Below are 27,859 nucleotides of genomic sequence, written 5' to 3'. Positions count from 1 at the left end.
AAAGATTTATCTCTTGTCACATCTTCCTGTAAGCAGACGGAAAGAACCTTTAACATTTTCCTTAGAGATCTCCTCAGCAAAATATCAAGTTTCACTGTTCACAAGTTCTATATTCTATAAAACACTACAACATGAATACAAATCAGTCAAGTTCTTTGCCATTTTATAATAAGGATTATCTTTTCTCCAGTTTCTAATAACATGTTCTTCATGTCCATCTGATATCTCACCACAATGGTCTTTACCATCCATGTCTCTGCCAATATTTTGTTAAGCATTACTCAGGTATTCTCTAAGATGACTGAAGTTTTCTTTACAGCTCTATTCTTTCCTTTCTAAGCTCTCACCAAAATCACCTTTAATGATCCATTCAAAATGTAGCCATTACATAACATGAACTTCAAAACTCTTTCAGCCTGTACCCACTATGCAGTTCCAAAGCTGTGTCCACACTTTTAGGTATTTGAAACACTCTGATTTCATAGAATCAATTTTCAATATATATTTCCTATATATATACACACAGAGAGAGATTTATTAAGAGGAACTGGCTCATGTGATTATAGAGGATGAGAAATCCCATGTCTGCTGTTTGAAAGCTAGAGACCTAAGCTGGCAGTATAGTTTAGTCTGAGTCTGAAGACTTAAGAAGCAGGGAAGCCAATGGTATAAATCTCAATCTGAGGGCAAGAGATGAAATGAGATGTCCCAGCTGCAATAGTGAGGCAGAAAAAAAGGAGTAATTTAAAGAAATAATTAAGTGAAAATTAAATCATTAGGGTGGATGCTAATCCAATCTGACTGCTGTCTTTGTAAGAGAAGAGAGCTACCAGGTACATGTGCCCACAGAGGAAAGACATTGTGAGAAGACAGTAACCTGCAAGTCAAGGAGAGAGGGCTCAGGAAAAAACCAACCCTGCCAATTCCTTTAACTTGAACTGTTAGCCTCCAAAATTGTGAGAAAATAAATCTCTCTTTTTTAAGCTACCCAGTCTGTGGTAGTTTGCTATGGCAGCCCTAGAAAATGAACCACAGTGACTAACCCACAGTTTTTGAAATCTTTTTTCACATGGCCTGAAATCTTGTTTACCAGGGAGTCAGGCCTAGAAGGAAATAGGATTAAGGGAGAATTGATTTTGCTTAATATCCAACATCCCAAGGCAAACTGGGGATTAGCTCAGGCTAGGTTATCCAAGATAGTTGTGCTGCTGATGTTGAGATACTGAGGTTTCTAGGGAGGACGGGCATAGCAACAGAAGTCCCTAGGCAGCAACAACTCAAACCCAGAAGACCAGGCAGTAGCATTGTTCTTCCAGGTAGTCAGTTTATTGAGTCAGACTCCAGACCATGACCTGATTCTCAGAAGCAGATTTCAATCCCCATCATGTTACCCAGCACGAGGGCCTGGCAAAAGTGTAGTGTGTGGCCCACATTCTTTTCCAAGGCACCTCCTCTCCCACTGGTATCCCAGGTAATGCCTTGAAGCCTTGATGGCTGAAGGATAAAGCCTGTCTCCTGGTCAAGCACAGATTAGCTGGGGTGAGGCAGGGCAGGGCAGAAACCGAGCCTTAGCCCAATGATACAGAAAAAATCCCCCAAATATTGAAGGGAGTAAGTTCTCCTTCCCAAATGAACTTTTTCCTTAGTAGAATTTTTAACATTTCCCAAAAAAGAAGGGAGTACTGTTATCTTTGGAATCCAGTTTGCATAGGTGTCACTTTGAATAAATAGTGGCCAGCTTCAAATAAGAGCAACTACTCCCTCTCCCTGCTTCTCCAGGGCAGAGCTGTGATCTTATTCTATCCACCCCTTCCCACTCTCACCATCACATTCACAAATGAGGGTTCTCAGCGCTGTACCTTCTGGGCTGGATGAATGCCTAGTTCAGTTCATAAATTCCTCTCTTATAATTCCCATTTGTTCTATCATCACCAAGCATCCAAAATAACATTCTCATAATCTTTGCAATTTGATATTTCTGATACGCAGGCTACCCAAAGTTCAAGGCTCAGGATGGGGGCCTTTTCTGCTCAGGTTTAAGGGCTGTACTAGAGTAAATAATTCTCCAGAGAATTGGAATGCTGGACAGAAAATTGAGGCAGAAGTAGTAGACTGACCAGACCCTCACTGCAGGGACTGATCAGCATGGAAGACCAGCGCTTTCAATATATGGAGGCCCAAGATTTGCTGAATACTAAACCGAAAACTATGTCTATTCCCACTCTGCCCACCACAGGCAAGATGAAAGTTCCTAATGCCCCTGTTCAGTCCTACAGTTGTCAGAATCAGCCAGAGTGGGTCTCCCCAGATCCATCAGTGTGGGCCTGTTTGCCTCACAGGACTGGGACTTGGGGTGAGCAGGACTTGCCATAGTTAATATAATCACTGGGGATCTTCTCATTTCCAGAAGAGTCTAACCTTGGAGTGGGGGACTTTCTGGAAAAGAACTCCAAAGTACTGAGAGATTGAAACTATTGCCTAAAAGCTTCTGGTGGGTCAGATAGACAGTGGCAGTATAACATCCACGACCTTGATGTACTAAGTGGAATATAATTCTCTTACAGTTGTTACAGAATTACAAATGTAGAGCCATTTCCATTAATACATGCAACTTCCTCCCTCATACATACATTCCTGACGGGTGAGGTCTCTAGGTGGATACCTGCATTGTTCCATTGGTTGCCTTGTAGGTATGAAAGCTTCCTCTCTCCCATGAAACTGTCTGGGCTGCTGTTAGAGAGAAAATTGCATTGTGAGAGTCAAGTGGAATCCACATCTCTGGCTAGAGCCTCAACTTTTGTGTGGAGAAAAGAGAGCAATGGCTCCCTGCTGTGGGAGCAAGGCCATCCAGCCATAGAAGCCTGGGGTTCTGCTCTCTGCAGTAAAGTGCTCCTATTCTATGACTATTTCACCAGAATTTATTGTTCTTCACACTCTTGGTATTATTGGATATACGCAGATTAGCCTGACCAAATACGGGCTGGAAAGCTAAGGTGACTCTTACTGACAGTAGATAGCTTTTGAGTGTTAGTACTGATAAATTTCTGTGGCCAGAACTGGCACTAACCTTGCAGTGGGGGACTTTGCATTTAAACCAGTGCAGGTAACATCTGACTATTACCTCACTTTTTTTTTTCAGTAGATGAATATCAGTAACCTCAGATATTCAGATGACACCACACTTATGGCAGAACTCAAAGAAAGAGACACTAAAGAGCCTCTTGATGAAAGTGAAAGAAGAGAGTGAAAAAGTTGGCTTAAAACTCAACATTCAGAAAACTAAGATCATGGCATCTGGTCCCATCACTTCATGGCAAATAGATGGGGAAACAGTGAAAACAGTGGCAGAATTTATTCTTTTTGGCTCCAGAATCACTGCAGATGGTGACTGCAGCCATATAATTTAAAAGATGCTTGCTCCTTGGAAGAAAAGTTGTAACCAACCTGGACAGCATATTAAAAAGCAGAGACATTACTTTAAAAGCAGAGATATTACATAGTTAGTCAAAGCTATGATTTTTCCAGTAGTCATGTATGGATGTGAGAGTTGGACTATAAAGAACGCTGAGCACTGAAGAATTGATGTTTTGAACTGTGGTGTTGGAGAAGACTCTTGAGAGTCCCTTGGACAGGAAGGAGATCCAACCAGTCCATCCTAAAGGAAATCAGTCCTGAATATTCATTGGAAGGACTGATTCATTGGAAGGCTGAAGCTGAAACTCCAATACTTTGGCCACCTGATTAAAAAAACTGACTTATTTGAAAAGACCCTGATGCTGGGAAAGATTGAAGGTGGGAGGAAAAGGGGACATCGGAGGATGAGATGATTGGATGGCATCACCGAATCAATGGACATGAGTTTGAGTAAGCTCCAGGAGTTGGTGATGGACAGGGAGGCCTGGCGATCTGCAGTCCTTGGGGTCTCAAAGAGTCGGGCATGACCGAGTGACTGAACTGAACTGAACTTTGTGAAAAAGGAAAGTTCCATGTTTTTAGTGAGTCAGGCCTGTCACTGAGTCAGTCTGAATCCTCCTCCCTTCATCTTTACATGAAATGTGACTGTTTTTGCTAGAGTCACATAGTTGCTCAATTTTTCTGTATATAATTTTATAATTTAGTTATTAACTTTATTTTACAAAGAACCATGTTAGAAGTCGATTTTATTATTTATGTTACTAGAGAGGTTTTCTAAGAAACATAAATACTAGAAGAAGCAATCATCTCGCCCATAGCTCAGATATTGTTGGAAATGGCAAGATTTCCTTTTTCGGAGGAGGAGCGCGGGGGCCGGCGGCGGCGGCGCGGTCGGGCGGCCTGGGCGGCGAGAGGACAGCGCGGGGTCGGCCTATGTGACTGGGCGGGCGCCGGCGCGGCCTCCGTCTGGAGAGGATTCAAGATGACCAACGAAGAACCTCTTCCCAAAAAGGTTCGACTGAGTGAAACAGACTTCAAAGTTATGGCACGAGATGAATTAATTCTAAGGTGGAAACAGTATGAAGCCTATGTGCAAGCTTTGGAGGGCAAGTACACAGATCTCAACTCTAATGATGTTTAAAAAAAAAAAAAAAAGAAAAGAAAAATCACTTTAAAATTGGAAAAAACTTTAGCTTTAAGAATCATAACTTTTTAAAAGTTAATAATATTGAATTAAAACATATTCTGATTTTATTCTAAAGTGATCTTTATATGTTTCTTATTTCCATAGCAATAAAAAACTTCCATCATTCTTATAAAGTGGCATTTTATAAGCTTCCATAAGTAAAGCAGTTATATGAAGTTATTTGTTAGTAAATATTGCTAAATTGGTCAGTCTCTTTTGAGCTATTTAACTTCTTAAATCATTTTAAGCATGTATCTGTTTTGAAAGCAGACATCTATCTTATGCTTGAAAAACAATTAAGTTAAAAACTAAATATGCTTTGCTGTTTACTGTCCTGTGTAGGAAGGACTTATTTTTGAGGAGGTTTAAGATGGAGGAGTGGGGAGGGACCGTATGCCACATTCTTAGTCACAAAGGATTTTTACTCTGATCCTTTTGTTTCTTGTTATCTTGGATCTATTTATGTAAAACTTGTAGCTTTACAAAACTCATAGCTATTTTCTAAAAAAAGAATTTGAGGCCTAACTACTGATATGTAATTATAGCAGTATTATTATGTCTCTTGGTGTAATCCACTATAATCAAAGTTGTATACTCCCTGATTATATATCCAGTTGTTCTACCAACCGTGAAACAGTTGCTAGGAATGTTCTTGAACAAATTTTGCTTCTCCTTATCAATCCTTATGCATTTACTGTAAAATCTTGAAGACCTTATCCTTCAGATACTCATTATCTTCCACATACATAAAGCTTCATGTGAGGAATATATTTTAGAATTTAATTTTGAGGTTCCAACTTTCCATACTGACAGAGAATAAGGTCAGAGAGAGGCAACCAGAGAGAAGCAACTCAAAGCAGAATTTTTAAAAATGTCTTTGGCTAACCTTGTTTATATTTTCGTTCTTCCCACTGGAAAACTCTTTTGTTCAACCAAGAGGACCCCATACTGTTCTCAGGGCTGGAGTAGCATTTGTCATCCTGAGTTCACATGCTGTACACCCCACTTCCTGTGCCTGTAGCTAACATTGTTAATTTTGGTTTTCTTTCCTAATATGACCTCAGAATCCTCGTCAATACACAGGATTGGCAGCCCCTCCCAAACGATCATAGTTGGCTTGCAAGATGAAATCCATATGTCATCTTTAGAAGATATGTCTAACAATTGCCCTTTAAATACTTTTATTGATTTTTCATGAAGATATTAAAACCTTCTTATTAGATTTTCAAATGACATCATGGTGTGAAGACTGGCTGTTATGAGAGAAGTTTAGGGTTTTACAAGGAACAGTGGTCTGGGTTCAAGTTCAAACATCTGAACTTACACATACAGAGAGAGAAGCCACAAGTCTGAACAGTCTGCAATGTCAAGCCCCCACACTGGGGAGAGGTATCTGTTCTAGAGTCCCCCAACCTATAATGGACTTTGTAGGAACAAGAAATTAATTTTTATTGTGTTAAACCACACACACACACACACACGCACACAAAATCACCCCGTGTCACACTGCACAAATCACCTTCCTTCTTCTGCTTTCCCAGTTTGTAAAAATGACTATCATGATGTACCAGGTAAGTCTTCAGTTAGGATCTAATTTTATACTGGTTGTGATGACCTTTGCGAAATGTCTGATGATACGTGCATGGAAGTCAATGTTATTCTTATGTTTTCTTTGGAAAACTGAAACAGGCATATGTTTTGCCCTTTTTTGTCTTGGTTGGGTAGGGCTTCCTTTAACAAAGCACAGCTGACATTATAAAGTAGAGTTGTAGTCAAGCAGGCCACTCACCTCTAACAGGCAACTGAAGCAGTTTAGCCCATTAGTCCCAAAGAGCTGGAAAATTTCCCCCCAAATTTTTTATTCCCCACCCTTCCTTTTCTCTGTCCCCTCTTCTTCTTTGTATTCTCTTTCTCCACTTTCCTTCTCTGCCCCAACTTCTTCTCTTTCCCCCAGAATCTCTTAAGGCGATATTTGGCTAAAGATTAGGGAAGAGTCCCTTCTCTGTGCCAAGGCCTCAAATAATAAACTCTTTTTAATAGCAATAGATAAAAACTCTGAAATTCAAGACACAGTCATCAATCAAGGTTTTGAATAAAGTTGCTTCATTCAGTTCAGTTCAGTCGCTCAATCATGTCCAACTCTTTGCGACCCCATGGACTGCAGCATGTCAGGCCTCCCTGTTCATCACCAACTCCGGGAGCTTACTCAAACTCATGTCCTTTGAGTCGATGATGCCATCCAACCATCTCATCCTCTGTTGTCCCTGTCTCCTCCTGCCTTCTATCTTTCCCAGCATCAGGGTCTTTTCAAATGAGTCAGTTATTCAAATCAGGTGGCCAAAGTACTGGAGTTTCAGCTTTAGCATCAATCCTTCCAATGAATATTAAGGACTGATTTCCTTTAGGATTGATTGGTTGGATTTCCTTGCAGTCCAAGGGACTCGTAAGAGTCTTCTCGAACACCACATTTCAAAGGCATCAATTCTTTGGTACTCAGCTTTCTTTATGGTCCAACACTCACATCCATACGTGACTACTGAAAAAACCATAGTTTTGACTAGATGGACCTTTGTTGGCAGAGTAATGTCTCTGCTTTTGAATATGCTGTCTAAGTTTGCCATAGCTTTTCTTCCAAGGAGCAAGCGTCTTTAAATTTCATGGCTTCAATCACCATTTGCAGTGATTTTGGAGCCCCCCAAAATAAAGTCTCTCACTGCTTCCATTGTTTCCCCATCTATTTGCCATGAAGTGATGGGACCAGATGCCATGATCTTAGTTTTCCAAATGTTGAGTTTTAAGCCAAGTTTTTCATTCTCCTCTTTTACTTTCATCAAGAGGCTCTTTAGTTCTTCTTTGCTTTCTGCCATACGGGTGGTGTCATCTGCATATCTGAGTTTATTGATATTTCTCCCGGCAATCTTGATTCCACCTTGTGTTTCATCCAGCAAGGCATTTCACATGATGTACTCTGCATATAAATTAAATAAGCACGGTGACAGTATACAGCCTTAACATACTCCTTTACTGATTTGGAACCAGTCTGTTGTTCCATGTCCAGTTCTAGCTGTTGCTTCCTGACCTGCATATAGATTTCTCAGGAGGCAGGTCAGGTGGTCTGGTGTTTCCATCTCTTTCAGAATTTTCCACAGTTTGTTGTGATCCACACAGTCAAAGGATTTGGTGTAGTCAATAAAGTAGAAATAGATATTTTTCTGGAACTCTCATGCTTTTTCGATGATCCAACAGATGTTGGCAATTTGATCTCTGGCTCCTCTGCCTTTTCTAAACCCAGCTTGAATATCTGGAAGTTCACGGCTCATGTACTATTGAAGCCTGGCTTGGAGAATTTTGAGCATTACTTTGCTAGCATGTGAGATGAGTGCAACTGTGTGGTAGTTTGAACATTCTTTGAGATTGGAATGAAAACTGACCTTTTCCAGTCCTGTGGCCACTGCTGATTTTTCCAAATTTGCTTGCATATTAAGTGCAGCACTTTCATAGCATTTAGAATTTGAAATAGCTCAACTGGACCCACTTGACTTTGCATTCCAGAATGTCTGGCTCTAGATAAGCAATCACACCATCATTGTTTTCTGGGTCATGAAGATCTTTTTTGTATAGTTCTTCTGTTTATTTTGCCACATCTTCTTAATATCTCTGCTTCTGTTAGGTCCATAATTTATTTCATAAAGTACTTATTTCCAAATTAATAATTACTCAAATATTCTTTTTAAAAAATAGGGCTCAAATGAGATAAGATAAAATTAATATGAGTTATAAAATTACACAAAGTTAACATATTGAACATATTGCACTGTATTTTTATCAAACATAGTTAATTTTTTTTTAATTGCAGGGTAATTGCTTTGCCCTGCTGTGTTGGTTTCTGCTATAGGACAATGCTAATAAGCCATATATATATGTAAAGCTCCTCCCTCTTGAGCCTCCCTCCCACCTCCACCCCATCACAGCTCTCTAGCACATCACAGAGCACAGGGCTCCTTCTGTTATATAGCAAGTTCCCATTAGCTATCTACTTTATACATGATGGTGTATATATGTCAGTGCTACTCTCTCGATTCATCCCACCCTCTTCTTCCCCTTCTGTGTTCACAAGAGCTTCTTCCACATCTATGTCTATTCCTGCCCTGCCAATAGGTTCATCAGTACCATTTTTGTAGATTCCAGATATATAGAATCTGTTAATACTAACAGATTAATAGTCTGTTAATAGTGTTAATATACTATATTTATTTTTCTCATTCTTACTTCATTCTGTATAATAAGTTCTAGGTTCACCCACTTCATTTCAACTGACTCAAATTTTTCCTTTTTTATGGCTGAGTAATTACAAGTTACTGGGTAGAAGGCAATAGTAATTACATTAGATAATAATATGCTCTTAACTTTATGAAGTGAATTAGTGTTGCCAACTCTCATGCTTATGGCCTACATATCATCTGGGTCCCCATGTAGTCTGGGAGAGGCTGAACTGACTTCAGCTTGGTGAAGTCTCTGAGCCTTCCTCAAGTTTTACACAAGTACAAGGTGAGAGGATAGAGAATATTATGTATTCTTAAGGTCAGTTTGGCCACCAGGCTCCTTCTGACCTAGCTCCAGTGTTAACTCAGATGCAAAACATCCCCCTTCTCAAGTTCCCCAGAAAATTCTGCTCTCCAAAAGCTTGTCAAAGTATACAGAATTTTCTGAAGATTATGTCTGATGGAAGACTTGGAAGGGCTTATCTTTCAGCACACAGGTAATTTCAGATGAACATATTCCTCTCTGCTTTTTCCCTATCCTTCAGTCTCTCCATCATGGGGAATGTGCTCTGGCCCTTCTCCCCATGGAGATTCTTGGCCCATACTTTCAGAAGGTTCTATCTCTACTTGCCTCAGGGGTAAACAAATTTGTCTCTCCATCTCTAGAGTCACAATTTCTACAACAAGATGCTCATCAATATACTAAATATGCCTGAATATAAGAGACCAAGAATGTATTTTCCAAAAGAGAAGATCCTCTTTAAGAAGTTTTAGCCAACTTAAACATGTATATAAATTATTGATATAGAACAAATAGTCAAATGTCTACTTACAGTTTTGAGCTTATCAATTTAATCACACAATCATACTTAAAAGAATCCATTATAGAGACCTATATTGCTTTTTAAAATTGGAGTATAGTTGATTTACAGTGTTGGGTTAGTTTCAGGTGTACAGCAAAGTGATTCAGTTATACATGTACATATATTCATTATTTTTCAGACTATTTTCTCATACAGCTTATCACATAATATTTAGTAGAATCCCCTGTACTACACAGTTGGTCCTTGTTGGTTATCTATCTTATCTACAGTAGTGTGTATGTTCATTCCAAACTTCTGATTTATCCCTCCCACCAGTGTTTCTCCTTTCATAACGATGTTTGTTTTTGATATCTGCAAATCTATTTCTGTTTTGTAAATAAGCTTGTTTTTTAAAATTAGATTCTACATATGAGTAATAACATGATTCTTTCTCTAACTTATTTCACTTGGTATGATAATTTCTAGGTCTATCCATGTTGCTACAAAGGACATTATCTCATTCTTTTCATGGCTGAGTAATATTCCATAGCATATATGTTCCACACCTTCTTCAACCATTCATCTGTCAATGGACATTTACATTGCCTCCATGTCCTGGTTATTGTAAATAGTGCTGCAATGAACATTGGGATGCATGTACCTTTTCAAAGTATGATTCTCTCTGGATATATGCCCAGCTAGATCATATGGTAGTTCTATTTTTGTTTTTTTAGGAATCTCCATACTGTTCTCCATTGTGGTTGAACCAATTAACATTTGCTCCCATTGTGTAGGAGGGTTCTCTTTTTTCTCCATATCTTCTCCAGCATTTCTTGTTTGTAGACTTTTTGATGATGGCCATTCTAACCAGTGTAAGGTGATATGTCTTTGCAACTTTGATTTGCATTCTCTGATAATTAGTGATGTTGGGCATCTTTTAATGTGCTTTATGGCTGTCTGAATGTCCTCTTTGGAGAAATATCTATTTAGATCTCCTGCCCATTTTTTGATTGACCTTTATTTATTTATTTATTTTTTGATGTAGATCTGCATGAGCTGATTCTATATTTTGGAGATTAATCCCTTGTCATTTGCTTCATTTGCACATATTTTCTCCCATCCTGTGTGTCATCTTTTCATTTTGTTTATGGCTTCCTTTGCTGTGCAGGAGCTTTTAAGTTTAATTAGGTTACACTTATTTATTTTTGCTTTTATTTTTATTACTCTAGGAGATGGATCCAAAAAGATATTGCTAGGATTTATGTTGAAGACTGTTCTGCCTACTTTTTCCTCTAAGGTTTATAGTACCCAGCTTTATATTTAGTTCTTTGATCCATTTCAAGTATATTTTTGCGTATGGTGTTAGGGGGTGTTCTAATTTCATCCTTTTACATGTAGTTGTAGTTTTCCTGGCACCACTTATTGAACAGATTGCAGAGTTTCTCCCACCAAAGTGAGAGTTCCGAGACTGTCAGGTTCCCCAACCTGAAGGTCTGGCATCAGGAGGAGGAATCCCCAAAGCTGTTGGCTTTGAAGGCCCATGGGACTTAAGTACAGGAGCTCCACAGGACTTGGGGAGACAAATTCTTCATATTTGACGTGGTGTCTTTGCCACCAATAGAACCATTGTTGAGTCACCCAACACAGCTTTCTAAAACTCACTAAGCTCATTTCTTTATAACTAATTTGAAGGACACAGGGTGCAAAGAGTTGGACACAACTGAGCGGCCAACAAACACACCATATTTAACCCAGTCAGCCTGCTTGCACTGAAATTTTATCCCAAACCATAAGAATCAACCTGTTATTTGTGTTCTCCATAATGTAACCACTTAATTTATTGCTTTTTAAAGTGACCTTTAAGTCTTATTCACAATGACATTCAACACTTGCAATTGAGAGATTGTACTGGGGAATAATGATTACAGCTGGGTTAAATTTCTTTGCCTTTTTTTTTTGTAACTGAGTCTCTTGAGTGACCTTGATAAACAACTGAAATTAACATTGATTGAAGCAGTATCAGGCAGGTCTTCCCCAAACAATTGTTAGTCGTCCAACATGAAACTTCTGAAATAATGTCTCATAAGATTTGAATTTAAGATTTGTTATCTCTATGGGAGGGATAAACAGTCTCAAAGGCAAAAAAACCAAAACTCTCACCTTACGTTCTAGCATATATACAATTGTCCCCTAACTTTCTCCCTAGGAAGGACCATGGTGCCAGTTGTTAAAATTTTCCTCATTACACAGATATTTATAATATAATTTAATCTTGTAGCAGGGCAAATATTAATTCTACATTACAGATGAAGAAAATTAAGTTCAAAGAAAAGTAACATCACATGGCTTGACATAGGGCCAAGTCTAGCCAAGTGGTTTTCCTTAAAATACGATAAAAACAACATACAAGGACCTTTAAAAATCTGCCTGCAATGCAGGAGACCTGAATTCAGTTCCTGGGTCAGGACGATCCCCTGGAGAAGAGAATAGCTACCATCCCAATATTCTTGCCTAGAGAATTTCATGGACAGAGGAGCCTGGTGGGCTATAGTCTGTGGGTTTGCAAAAGGTTGGACACAACTGAATGATTAACACTTTCAATTTTCTTTCAAGGGAGTAAATCTCAAATATTCTCACCACAAAAAAAGAAGTAGCAATTATGTAATGTGATGGTGTTAGCTAATGCTATGGGATAATAATTTTGCAATATATATACATGTATCAAATCAATACAGATGTCAATCATATCTCAATAAAGCTGGGGAAAAAAGAAATCCATACAATGAATTTATAGTATGGTTATAATAACAGAAAAATAAAAGACCACCAATTTATTTTTTTTAAATACAGTAACCTGGATAATAGTTTGAGATTAGGAAGAAGGTTTTTCTAGCAATTGGCTCTGTAATATTAAAAATAAATGCATTTCTTTTATTTCTTCATTAGTAGATACTTTCAAATATTCCTGGAATTCTTTTCAAAACTCTTTCTTTTATAGCTGTGATAAGGTCATTTATTACCTAACTCAAAGGTCTGAGTAATCATTTTCTCCCAAAATGCTATTTTCATATTTTTAAAGAATTTATGCCTATGCTAAAATAAGAAATTATCCCTTATTTTGGGGGGGCGGCAAACCAGATGTCAAGCAGGATTTTGGAGGGGTCTAGGCAGAGGGTTAAGTGCAGGGTATGTGGGTGATAGAGAGAACTACTTGGAAAGAGAAGGTATGGGGAAAGAGACTCATTTTTAAATAGCTGCTCAACAATGAAAGCCTGGAGAAGAAGAGCTGCTAATATTTGTGTCTTTGTGTTTGGGGGAGGGATGTTGGGGGGTAGGGAGGGTTGTTTGCTGTATGCTGAATAGTGAAAAATTACTGTGCAGCCCTTTTAAGAAAATTCAAAAAAATGTCCAAGTTATTCAATAATTCTATTTTTGTAGTTTCTTTTTCTCTTACACAGAAGTGAAAGGACTCTGTGCTTTGTGTTCAAATTCCTTTTTGGGTACAGGAGAGAGAACACAGAAGAAGTAGCCAAACTAAGTTCTTTAAGCAAAGGCTAGTTCATTGGACTGCCAATGATTCAAGCCATTTTGTAATGCCAATTACTTCACTTTTATCCTCATCAAGAATGATAAGACCTGGGCAAGGTTCATGGTTCCTAAGGTAATATTTGAACTAGAAGAAAACACCAGTTCATGCATGACAAAAACTCTCATAGATTGGAGTGCTAGCCTCTTCAGCATGGTCACCTTCTCAGCTTGGACCCCAAACATCATCGGAAACCACTTAATTGGTTCACTTTAAGAAACCACTGTCATAAGAATCAGGAAAAACCCAAATTCATATCATCAGTATATTTTTCTCCTTGTAGGTGAGCCCTTGTGAGCAGCCAAATCAGAAAAAGGCCATTTGTTCAGAAGGTCCTCTGTTGGAATGAAATCAGATCAAGCAGAAACACTAACTTGAACTTCAGAAGGAATATGGTCTTGCTTTAAAAAAACAAAAGCAAAAAATCCCCTTTAAAGTTCACTGATATTCTCTGCATCCATAACTACACCAAGACTCATTGGAGATCAAATACTATAAAGCCCAGCTACTAGGTAGGCAGGTGCTCGTTGACTGAGTATCCCCCACCTTATCGGCAAGTCTTCCTTTGGACATGGTAATTCATGCAGCCAAGACTCTTATCTTTCTAGTTACTTTGCATACATAGTCTGCTTTGATCGCCAAGTTCAACTGTACAAAAGTAATCTTATTTTCTTCCTTTCCTACACCTTGCTGAGGCCCACACTGCAGAAATACTACCATTCCCTCCTAAACAATAGGGCTATCATTTCTGTATGAGAAGCTAAGCACTCATTCCTTTTTGAAAAGAATCCTCTCCTGAATTTCTGTTTCTCCTTAATTTTAAAGACTCTAAGAAACCTATATAAACTTAAAGATATAAATACATGACAAATTTAAATTATATTCCTTCTTAAAGTTTGGGCTTTGAACATTAGCAGAAGTTATGGCTTTGTAAGTATCTGTATCAGTACCTCATTTTGCTCCCATTCCATATTTTTAGAGTCAATAGTAAATTCTTCCCTAATCCCCTCTTCATTAAGTTCAAATGGAATTCTAGCCTATCAACCACTTATGTTGATTTGCTTTTGTTCTAATTCTATAGAAAGTTTAAAAAAAAGGGAGGAATGTATTTCAGAAGGCTCTGTGCTTCCCGGAACAATCCAGTATCACAGCAACCACTCAGTCTATGTGTCCTAAAAAGAGTCTGGAAAACATTTACTCTGCCTATTTATATATTGGGCCTGTTTCCATGGCACTCCCAGGTTTAAATAATGCATGGAGCTCTTCTCTACCCATTCTGATTAATTATGCATTTACAAATGTTTACTGAGCATCTCTACTCTGTGTCAAGCACTATATGAGGTATGAGCCATACAAAAGAGAACAATAATGTTTATATCTAGAGTCAGCATCTACAAAATTTTTAAGTTGGGCAATACTATTAGGAAAAAAAGAAGTGCTAAATCTATTATTTATTTATAAATAACATACATGTGTTCCTATACAAATATTATATATAATCATTCATAAAAATAGCCATGTTAAATGGATCAGATTTTCAAAAGTTAACAAGAATGTATGTTCTAACATTTTCTTCCCTAACACCACTGGGTCAATTTGCATAGTGATTTAGGTGTGCAGGTGCCCTACTCTGAAGACCACTGAACCTGTTGACCAATGTTTAATGTATCTGTCACTGATATCGCAATAGAGAATTTATAAAATGCAAGTGTATTTTTGAACTATTTTACAGATGAATAAATCTCTTTCAGAATGTAATAAGAATTTAAGAATCACATGTCAATGTAGGAAAACAACTGAAAAAGAAATATATTTTTCTTCAAACTTCTGCAATTTCCCAGACATAAAATTATGTTATGTTATGATTTCAGATTGGAAACTTAAATAATACATGACATGCAATGGATGTCTCAACCTGGAATTCAGACAAAGAATATAAATATTTTCTTTTATAGTTCTACTTCTTTACCTTTATGTTAATCAATATGAATTAAATTTAGTGACATGCCAGTACAATATACAATACAATCATTAAATGGTATGTGTTAAACAAATAAAAGATTGATTTATAATTATGATTCTTTATTAAATTTTTCTTTAACAAATAATGTAAGTATTGCTTATTGCCATAATTCATCTTATTGGTACACTAATAATTCTTTTTAAAAAGAACTTTTCAGAAGATGACTAAAAAAGGTAATAGCCATAGACCTAATTGTTAAAGAGGTGTTGGGTAAAAGAAAACATCTTGTCACTTTTAAATATACGAAAATCTTAAAATTTCAAAACGTATACATATTTGTAAATAAATATATGTGTATGTTTGTATCTACAAACCATAGGATTTGAAAAGGGAAAGAAGTGATGTTACATGGGAAATCCCATTAGTAGGAAAATAAATTTTTGATACTAGTTATGAAAACAAAATATTGGAGGTCAATAGGGTAAAAACAGGCTACTTGGGAAACTTCAGTAATCAATAACCAAAGCTTTTAACAGTCTCACTTTAGATCTAATGTGGAATCAGAATATTTTAAATGGGAAAACAAAAGTTACTTAATATGAAAACTTTTAGCTGGACTATTAAAGAAGAAGGATGCTATATTTGAGATCTCCTGATGTCAAGGAAACTGAAATTCACGTTACTACGTGAAAGAAGCTTGAAAAGGGCTCACATACTGTATGATGCCAGTTATATGACATTCTGGAAAAGGCAAAATTATGTAGACAGTAAAAAGATCACTGGCTGCCAGTAGCAGGAGGTTGGTAGAGATGAACAAGAGGAGCTTAAAGGATTTTTAGGGCAGTGGAACTATTCTGTATGATATTGTAATAGTAGATACTCGTTATTACACATATGCTGAAACCCACAGAATGTACAACACCAAGAGTGAATCCTAATATAAACCATGGACTTTGGGTGCCTATGATGTGTCAAACGCAGATTAATCAACTGTAGCATATATACCACTTTGGTGGGGATATTGATAAAGATGGAGGCCATGCACTTGTGGGAGCAAGGGGTATATGGGAACTCTGTACTTTCCTCTCAAATTTGCTGTAAATCTAAAGTACTCTAAAAAATATATAAACTTAAAAAATAAAGTCCACTTTAAACCTTTGGATGCTGCCATTTTTTAAAAGGAAGTAAATGTTTTTCAAGTAAAATTGTAATATTGTTTCCTCAGGTTTTAACTAAAACATTCCACTATTGAAATTTTAAAGTGAAGTTATATGACTAAAATGAGCCCCTTATACATAGATGGCCCAGAGCGTAAAAAATATTGACAAGTTTTGGTTGGTTGATGCACCTTTCTATAAATTCCATTAACTTTTCCTGTACCCTTATTTGAACAAATAAAAGCAATGATTAATGCAAAAAAATTTTAGTGTTGTATGTGCTGAGCAAGACAACTCAAAATATTCAATAAAAGACCATTTTGGACTCTGTACTTTGAAATAAAGCAAAAGACTGAATGAAAGCAGATAATGGACCAGGTTAGAGGAAATTGTGAGACAATGGATCAAATAAAAATTATTGGACATCCCCAAGAACCTTCTAATAGCTTAAGTGTGCCTTAAAAATAGTTTCATATTGTAATTTTTATCCTTAAGGCAAGATCGAAGGGGGGGAAATGCTTTGCCTTTTATGTTTCTATAATATTTACTTCATTACATAAAAATGTTAACATGAATTTTTCATGCTATGATAATGATGTCTCAGAACTTTTCAAAAATGAATGTATTTATTTTTGGCTCCACTGAATCTTTATTGTTGCACATGGACTGTAGAGTGGTGAGCAGGACCTCTTCTTCACTGCAGTGTGCGGGTTTCTCATTGTGGTGGCTTCAATTGTGGAGCACGGGCTCTAGGCACACAGGCTTCAATAGCTGTGGCTTGTGGGCTCTACTGTGAGGGCTCAGTGGTTGCGGCACACAGGCTTAGTGACCCCATGACATGTGGGATCTTCCCAGATCAGGGATTGAACCCATGTGTATTGGCAGGTGGATTCCTATCCACTGTACTGCCAGGGAAGTCCATGATATCTCAGAACTTTTGATGTAATAACAGAAAATTAAAAGTAAATTGTGTGACATACTGCTAGTTGTCTCCTAAATCTATTTCCCCCTTCTTTGTTAGTAATCAAGTTCTAGTTAGGCAGGCAGCTAGAGACTACATTGCCCAGTCTGCTTCGCAGTTTGGTAGGGCCATGTGATTAAATTTAGCCCAATAATACGTGAATAGAAATAATGTTTGCCATTTCTAGGCTTTGGCCTTAAAAACACTGGGGATATGTTTCTCCAGCTTCTCCTTCACCTCTTCATATAGGGTGGGGTATAGACATGGCAGTGACCCAGCTTCAGCTATCCCCCCACCAAAATAATGTAATGCTAGTGATAGCAAAGGAATAGATGGGGAGTTCTTTCCTGGTCCTTAAATAGCCTCATGGAACAGAACTGCTTCGTCAGCCTTAGGTGGTGAAATCAAAATATAACACAAGAAAGAAATAAACTACCATCCTATTTTAGCAACAAATTTTTGTGTTTTTTTTTCTTTTTTTTTAGTCTCTTTATTATAGTGGCTTTACTCTAAGAACAAATTTAAAAATAAAAGGGATGTATTGATTAATGTAACTAGAAAGTCTAGGGTTTCTGTGGGCTTCAAGATTGTTTTGATCAAGGAGTCATTCCTTTCTAGGTCTCCATCTTCTATGCACTAGCCTAAAACTGAGCATGGCTCTCCCATGGTGATACAATCATCAGCCAATCACTGAAATTCAAGCAAGAGAATATAAAATCTACTTTGAACCTGAACTTCATGCCTCTCCCTCGAGCCGGGGGTGTATGGGGTATTGTAGTTGTCTCTACCAAAATAAAGATTCAGGTAGGTTTTTAAGAAAAGAAAAATGCAGGCTGGAGAGAAAGTCACACCACTATATTCATTACATGTGACTCTCAAAATTCTCATTCACTGTGAATTAAAAAAAAAAAAAAGGAAAAATATCCCCAGGTCTGATCCTTCTTGGTAACTCCTACCTCTCTGAGAACCTCTGCCTAATAAATTGTGAACTTCTTATCTGTTGTGACTTCCCCAGGACTTGGATAGTGCCAGGAACACAGTAGAACTCAAGAAGAATTTGCTTTATTGAATTCATTTAAATTAAGTTTGAAAAGAATAATTAGGACAAAAGGGAAATCATATTTAAGCAAAATTTCAGGTTAAATTTTTTAGCTTCAATTTTATCTTTGGATATTGGGGGACTAGGCTAAATCAAATATCTGTGAAGGAAAACAGGAGTCTCTTGGATAGATTAATAATTAAAAATAATTAGAGGGAAGAAACAGATATCATTATCATTTCTTTCTTTCATGAGGCTTTTGTTACACTCTACTAGGGGAATGGTTGGGTAGGATGCTGATTGCCAACAGCAATAGGCAGTATGGAATATTTGATGAAGGGATTAAAGTTACAGAGGGTATAGTCCACCTCTAGCCCAGACCCCAGATGACAATTACAGACAGAATTGTGGTTTTCCGAGTTGGAGAGCAGGTCAGGAAAGCAGCTCCATCAGAATGCTGTCTTGAGGAACTTATTCCATTCACATTCTGTCCCTTCTCAAAAGCAACTTGGAAAGCAAAAAAACCCTAGACCATACAAAGTATAATTATTATCCTTCCAGACTCTGAAGTCCATCTTGCCTGTGCAGATACATTACAAAAAATCATACCCTTCGGGCTTTTCCCAGAAACCATCTGTTCAGGGAATACAATGTTCCACTTGAGCAAGAGCATGTGGCTTGGTGGCTACAGCCCTGTGGCCCACTGTCAAAGGAAACATCATTCATTTTCTTTGACTAGACTGAGCTAACCATAGGGAAGTGTTGTGGGGATCCAGATTCAATCCTAGGCTGGCCTTAAACATACTACTTAGGAGAGAAAGCCTAATAAAGCAAACAGTGATGAATGGTGAAAGGTGTGTAGTTCTACAGACATTAGATTCTAAATATCTTGACAAAAGTATCTTTCTAATTTGGTCTCTTGGTCCGCTAACAATGAACTCAGAGAATATAAAGTTTCTTTTTATTAAAAAGTTCTTCATGCAGAACAGCTATGCTGTTTAAGTGAACTCTAGGCAAAGAGTAAATAATATCATAATAACTAACAAGTCCTGAGGTGTTCCTAAAGTGTTGGAAGATATTTTTAAAAATCACTTTAAGAAATCATTGCTAGATGCCTGAAAGTGATATTTTATCGCTATTATTATTATCAAATATATAATCACTAGTCTGTTTTATTGGAGAAGGCAATGGCAACCCACTCCAGTACTCTTGCCTGGAAAATCCCATGGACGGAGGAACCTGGTAGGCTGCAGTCCATGGGGTCGCAAAGAGTTGGACACGACTGAGCAACTTCACTTTCACTTTTCACTTTAATGCATTGGAGAAGGAAATAGCAACCCACTCCAGTGTTCCTGCCTGGAGAATCCCAGGGACGGCGGAGCCAGGTGGGCTGCCGTCTCTGGGGTCGCACAGAGTCAGACACGACTGAAGTGACTTAGCAGCAGCAGCAGTCTGCTTTATATTCCTTTGCCTCAAACTAGTCCCCAAACAGCAATCATTCCATTTTATATATTTGTTAACAACAACAAAAATAGACAAAAAAATGTCTTTAACAGGCAAGATTAATATATGGTGGTAGAAATCAGAATGATAATATGAGAAGGATGGGTAACAACAGGAAAGGAGCAGAAGAGAAATTTCTGGCAGGGTAGAAATGTCTATACCTTGATCTGGTGATGGTTACAGAGGTTTATATGTTTGTAAAAGGTCATCAAGCTTTCCCTTTAAGATTTGTGTATTTTACTGCATGTAAAAGATACCTTAATTTAAAATATTTTAAAAATACATATTTTGCTTAGGTGAAATCCTAGATGTAGATGCTTTTGGTTTCAAAAATTTATTTTATTTGTAACAGCATAAGCATGAGTACTACATGGTACATTTTGGAGGCAGCATTTTCTTCACACATGGTCAAAAACTTATATTGAAATTCTCATCACATTCTACACAGTAAATTAATTCATGAGGTTGATTAATATCCCTGGAAAGTAATAGTCTTTTAAGGTAAGTTTTCTTTTTTTTTCTTTTTTAATGGAAATCTAAGGAAATTCTGCAACTCCAGCTAATTTTGCTGCAGTTTTGTGGCAGTTAAAATATGTTTTTGTCTGTAGTCCAAACACCATAAAATCCTACATCCTTAAGATTATAATCCTGTGGCTATGATTATGTCACTGGTTTTAATATAATGCTTTCAATATATTTAGATTTTGAGAATAAATCTAAAATTAGAAGAGAAAAATAATATATGCTACACCCAAAATTTTAAACACAAAATTCAGTGTTAGGATCAACTCAAAACATTTCATTTTTTTTTCATTCACTCTTAATCCTGTCCTCCCCTACGCCAGTTTACTCAAAACACAAAATCTTAGGACATAAACCCCTCCACATACAGTTATTTATTCAGTGCTAGTAGAAGGCAATGGCACCCTACTCCAGTACTCTTGCCTGGAAAATCCCATGGGTGGAGGAGCCTGGTAGGCTGCAGTCCATAGGGTTGCTAGGAGTTGGGCACGACTGAGCGACTTCACTTTTACTTTTCACTTTCATGCACTGGAGAAGGAAATGGAAACCCACTCCAGTGTTCCTACCTGGAGAATCCCAGGGACGGGGGAGCCTGGTGGGCTGCCGTCTCTGGGGTCGCACAGAGTCGGACACGACTGAAACGACTTAGCAGCAGCAGCAGTATTAGTAAGTTCCTAGGCACTGGGGCAATAAAGGAAAAGAAAGTAATGGCACTTTCCCCAGAGAATTTACAATCTAAATGAGGAGATAGAACAGCTCATTTTAAAAATATTACTATCAAAAAACATTTAAAATTTATTTTATCATTATTACCATTTAACAAAAAATTATAAAAATATATCATATATAGTGGTGTGCTGGTAAATATTTAGCAACTGGCTGTCCAGGAAAATAAAAAAAGCCTTCATTTGCAGCTTTTGCCAATTTCTATCCTGTAAATATTCTCACCATGGCCTGATATCAAGGTACTAATGTGAAATCAACTGGCTGGCAAAATTTCTCCAATTTTGACCATCTGCTGTCATGAATTGGTATACACCAATTCTGGTACATGACTGCTTCAGTATCTAGTGAGAATGCAAATTATTTCTGTAGAAGCTTCAAACCTTGTAGAATTGTCAAAGAAACTCACTTTATTAAATATCTACTAAAAATCAAGTACTGCGTTAGATATTAGGAACAAAGATGACTAATTATAGTCTTTGCCCTCAAGGATTTTATAATCCATGGGAGTGGAGTTATATAAGTAAACCACTGGCTATAAACACATACAATGATTAAATATTATGGTAAGGGAAATGTAAAGGAGGGAGCAAGCAATTGGATCATGGGCCAGGAATGCTTCCAAGTGGAGGTAATACTTGAGTCAAATGTTGGTTTTAGGCAGGAAGTACTTATTTTCAAGCACTACTGGTGACCTGATCTCAGCAGGTCTAACAGTTCGAGGTGGGCAAAAGTTATTTACCAGATTATTTGGGGAAAACCCTTTTTAATTTTTTCTTATAAATCTGGCCAAAGGTAAGAATTTTAAATATTCATATCAACAGATAGATGCCAAAAATAATCAAGTTCACTTGATAGTAGCAATTTTCCTAGTGATTGAAACCAAATATTTTAATACTTTTACCAGCACTTCTTAAAATAAGTTCCACGGAGTGTTAATAAATCATGTTCAAAATAAAATTTCATGATTAAGTAAACTTGGGAAAAATTTAATGCAGGAAGTTAAGCTGGTTAGTTATTGCAGTACTTCCCAGTGGCTTTAATCTGCTTCTGTGCATTGTGATCCTTTAGGAGCAGGTTAAAATATGACTCATTTCTCCAGGGGATATTCCCAACCCAAGGGTTGAACTCAGATCTCCTACATTGCAGGTAGATTCTTTATCACCTGAACCACGAGGAAAGCACCTCCCACACATAGTATGACTCTTTTACTGAGATTCACATGATTAGTGTTCCAAGAACTGGACTTCGGGGTATATTAAAGTACAAACGACACATTAAAAGAGTTTTAAAGGGATTTTTTTTTCAACAACCGATCCTTTGTAGACACATAGCTATTCAAGCTAGTAATCTCTCTAATTGTCATTAAGATGGCATGAAAAAAATCACTGCTTTAGTTCTACTTCACCATCTCACAATTATATCATGGGCAGTATAACACCTGACAACTGAGAGTAATTTAAAATATTTCTAGAATAGTAGTAAATGTGGTATCAAGCATGAATAAACACAACATCACTTGTTAAGCCCTAATGGCATTTGGTGAGGTAATATAACAAACCTGTGGCTTTAAATCTTGGTCCATTGCCAGTATCAAGGTTGAACTTATGAATAATGAGTTTTTTCTATGGTAGGAATTTCCATAATGGTTCTTTTACTCTCATTTTCCATGGGGCAGCTTTTGGTATTATCTTTATAAATTCCTTCCTTATTTACTTTTTAAGGTATTTCTTGAAAGTGAAAGTTAGTCATTTATTTGTGTCCAACTCTTTGTGACCCCATGGACTGTAGCCCACCAGGCTCCACTGTTCATGGGATTCTCCAGGCAAGAATACTGGAGTGGGTTGCCATTTCCTTCTCCAGGGGATCTTCCCGACCCAGGGATCAAACCCAGGTCTCCCACATTGCCGGCAGCCTCTTTACTGACCAAGTGTTCAGGAAAGACACTTGGAGTCCTCTAATAAAAAATCCACCACCCACCCATTCCCAGGGTTACTCAAGCCATAGCAGATGTATCAGCTATTTTCTCAGTGAGAATCAGCAGGAAGTTGTCCTGAGAGAATATATATAGAAGCAAGACACTTGCGTTTGGAGAAGAGGGGAAAGACCTGTGCACTGTTTGGATTTCACTCGGAACAGAGCAGTCCAGGTTTGGTAGGCAGTGACTTATCTGTGTCTGTGTGAGACACTCCAGAGTTGGAAGAATTTCTCCCTCCTTCTAGCTTCTTATCTCCTTACTGGTGTTACCCAAATGTCCAGTGATGATGTAGTCTGTTAAGGTCAGCCTCCCCAGGGACAGAGAATGGAGAACAAGGAAGTGAGGGCCCACAAAGAATAATCAGCACACCTTCAGGGCCAACTAAACAGTGACAGAGGCTGCCATTTTTGAAATTTCTTCTCCCTAATTTATGTTGACAGATGTTTATGTATTACCCAAAACAGAATACATCTAGTATCTTCAGAGTGTGTAGACCTAGGCCAGACAAATACAGCACACTGTTGCCTGCTTTGGCAAACAAAGCTTTATTGGAATCCAACCATGCACACCAACTCTACAAAGGCAGCATTAAGTATTTTCAGGAGAGACTTTAGGCTGGGAAAGCCTAAAATATTTACTATCTGGCCTTTGATAGAAAAGGTTTACCAATCCCTGGTATAGATAGTCCTTTTACTTTTCAAATTTTCAAAAATGTTTCCAAAGTGACTTTAAGTTTATATTCTTAAAATCAGATTTTCTCTGTGAAAAGATTCAGGTTATTTCATACTAAAAAGTAAATTATAGTTAAGCCTGTGTAATAGCTAGGCTAGCATATGCAGCTGAAAAGTGGGAAAATAAAATGTTTGTTTTGAAAATATCCTTTTTTAAGATCAAAACATCTGGATATTTCCCAAGACATCTGGAACACCAACTGATTGGCTCATTTATATTTAGCCAGGTGCATTTTGTAAACACTAGCAGTAAAAATTAAGCATTATAGGTAAAAATAATAATTTCATGTAACGTTTTTGTACAAAATACTTCATATCGGCTTTCTTGTTTTCTTAAAATGCACCAAGAAGTATGAAGTCTATAAATCTGCCAGAGACTTTGGAGTATTTAAAGAATATGATATTGTCTTTTTTATTCGATCATGGATTCTCTATAATCTCATTGTCTGAATGATAGAAGATATCATCATGAGTTTTTTAAAAGGCCTCAAAACTTAAACAATGTATTTTTCAGTAACTATGTAGTAGAATATCAGCAAAAGGTATGAGAAATTTCCCTTCTCTGAACAATTAAACTGAAATAAAACTTGTTCCTTGGTTGCTCAGTGTCAGCTCTTTTGATGTCAGAATTGCTACCGGTTAGAGCCAGATAGATTGTCATTAAAGGGTCTGGGGCTTTGGAGCCAGACTGAGGTTTTATTGCTGGCTCAAATTCCTTTTAGGCTGTTAGGGCCTAAGTTTCTACTTAAAAAAATGAGGATAAAAATTTTATTGATGAAATAGTATATACGGTGCCTGAAAAAGAATAATAATAACAATAAAACAGTGGCTCCCATTTATTGACTTACTATGTGCAGGTCACTCAACTCAGTATGTCATATACTTTACATCATGTAATCCTTACAAATGCCATAAAAGTAAGTACTATTATTATCTGTCATTCAGAGATGAGTTAACTGAAGTATTAACTTCTAATTTTCAAATTCTACCCTGAGAAGGGTAGTTACCAAACATTTACTGCCTGGAGACTTGACATTGTCTTCTCTTAAGGTTCAGAGGGGCTTACCTAGTGGCTCACAGGTAAAGAATCTGCCTGGAATGCAGGAGACATGAATTCAATCGCTGGGTGGGGAAGATCCCCTGGGGGAGGGCATGACAACCCACTCCAGTACTCTTGCCTAAAGAATCCAATGAAGAGAAGCGTGACAGGCCAGTTTAAATTGTTTGCAAAGTTACACACTTGATAAGAGGCGGAGCTGGGGTCAGAGACTAGGAAGAACCCCCCACTACTTCCCAGGGCCATTGACTTTAACCTTTACTATACTACCTCAGCAAAAAGTAGCTATTATTAGTATTACCATGGACATTAGTTTAAGAAAATAAAAAATTAATACACTAAAAATATGCATATGTTAGAAACTTCACAAATGTAATTAGGGAATCTAACAGTTTCATGTATAACCTTTTGAATTGAGAGCATCTACCTTTGTACTTCACTTTGCACCCTTATGGCAGAAAGTGAAGAGGAACTAAAAAGCTTCTTGATGAAAGTGAAAGACAGTGAAAAAGTTGTCTTAAAGCTCAACATTCAGAAAATGAAGATCATGGCATCTGGTCCCATCACTTCATGGGAAATAGATGGGGAAACAGTGGAAACAGTGTCAGACTTTATTATTTTGGGCTCCAAAATCACTGCAGATGGTCATTGCAGCCATGAAATTAAAAGACACTTACTCCTTGGAAGGAAAGTTATGACCAACCTAGATAGCATATTGAAAAGCAGAGATATTATTTTGCTAACAAAGGTCTGTCTAGTCAAGGCTATGGTTTTTCCAATGGTCATATATGGATGTGAGAGTTGGACTGTGAAGAAAGCTGAGTGCCAAAGAATTGATGCTTTTGAAAAGTGGTGTTGGAGAAGACTCTTGAGAGTCCCTTGGACTGCAAGGAGATCCAACCAGTCTGTCCTAAAGGAGATCAGCTCTGGGTGTTCATTGGAAGGACTGATGCTGAGGCTGAAACTCCAATACTTTGGCCACCTCATGCGAAGAGTTGACTCATTGGAAAAGACCCTAATGCTGGGAGGGATTGGGAGCAGGAGGCAAAGGGGACGACAGAGGATGAGATGGCTGGATGGCATCACTGACTCGATGGACATGAGTTTGAGTGAACTCCGAGAGTTGGTGATGGACTGGGAGGCCTGGAGTGCTGTGATTCATGGGGTCGCAAAGAGTCGGACACGACTGAGTGACTGAACTGAACTTAACCTTTATACTGAATTGCAAAGTAAATGTGAGGACAACTTCTAAAAGTTAAAATAGAGCCAAGCACTCCACATCTGAATCCACTTTCCTACAGCAATCTTTCTATAGAACAGAATCTGAAATTTTGTATTCCAAAGTTGCATTCACATTTGCAGTAGATATCTTAAATAATGTGTGTTGCCGAAAAGTGACAAAGTCTGCAATTATATCATATCCAAGTTCTAAGAAAGAAAGGTGCAGTAATATTTGTGAAAAAGCATAGTGACATATGCACTCTATGCCAGAAAAAATCAATTTGAGTTCCTGGTTTTTGTATCCTCACTTCTAAATGTCAGTCAGAGCGATATGCATAAAAATGTAGCTTGCCTGGCTTTGCCCTTGCCTAAACAGTCTCGGTCAACATCGAAATCAGACTGATTATATTCTTTGCAACCAAAGATGGAGAAGCTCTATACAGTCATCAAAAACAAGACTGGGAGCTGACTGGGGCTCAGATCATGAACACCTTATTGCCAAATTCAGACTGAAATTGAAGACAGTAGGGAAAACCACTAGACCATTCAGATATGACCTAAATCAAATCCCTTATGATTATACAGTGAAAGTGAGAAATAGATTTAAGGGATTAGATCTGATAGACAAAGTACCTGATGAACTATGGACTGAGGTTTGTGACATTGTACAGGAGACCGGGAGCAAGACCATCCCCGTGGAAAAGAAATGCAAAAAAAGCAAAATGACTGTCTGAGGAGGCCTTACAAATAGCTGTGAAAGGAAGAGAAGCGAAAAGCAAAGGAGAAAAGGAACGATATAAGCATCTGAATGCAGAGTTCCAAAGAATAGCAAGGAGAGATAAGAAAGCCTTCCTTAGCAATCAATGCAAAGAAATAGGGGAAAACAACAAAATGGGAAAGACTAGAGGTCTCTTCAAGAAAGTTAGAGATACCAAGGGAACATTTCATGCAAAGATGGGCTCAAAAAAGGACAGAAATGGTATGGACCTAACAGAAGCAGAAGATATTAAGAAGAGGTGGCAAGAATACACAGAAGAACTGTACAAAAAAGATCTTCACGACCCAGATAATCACGATGGTGTGATCACTCACCTAGAGCCAGACATCCTGGAATGTGAAGTCAAGTGGGCCTTAGAAAGCATCACTACGAACAAAGCTAATGGAATTCCAGTTGAGATATTTCAAATCCTGGAAGATGATGCTGTGAAAGTGCTGCACTCAATATGCCAGCAAATTTGGAAAACTCAGCAGTGGCCACAGGACTGGAAAAGGGCAGATTTCATTCCAATCCCAAAGAAAGGCAATACCAAAGAATGCTCAAACTACCGCACAATTGCGCTCATCTCACATGCTAGTAAAGTAATGTTCAAAATTCTCCAAGGCAGGCTTCAGCAATATGTGAACCGTGAACTTCCAGATGTTCAAGCTGGTTTTAGGAAAGGCAGAGGAACCAGAGATCAAATTGCCAACATCCGCTGGATCATGGAAAAAGCAAGAGAGTTCCAGAAAAACATCTCTATTTCTGTTTACTGACTATGCCAAAGCCTTTGACTGTGTGGATCACAATAAACTGTGGAAAATTCTGAAAGAGATGGGAATACCAGAACACCTGACCTGCCTCTTGAGAAACCTATATGCAGGTCAGGAAGCAAGAGTTAGAACTGAACATGAAACAACAGACTGGTTCCAAATAGGAAAAGGAGTACGTCAAGGCTGTATATTGTCACCCTGCTTATTGAACTTATATGCAGAG

Source organism: Bison bison, unplaced genomic scaffold (assembly GCF_000754665.1).
Source record: "Bison bison bison isolate TAMUID 2011002044 unplaced genomic scaffold, Bison_UMD1.0 scf7180017864384, whole genome shotgun sequence".
Taxonomy (NCBI): domain Eukaryota; kingdom Metazoa; phylum Chordata; class Mammalia; order Artiodactyla; family Bovidae; genus Bison; species Bison bison.
This window is presented reverse-complemented; position numbering follows the sequence as displayed.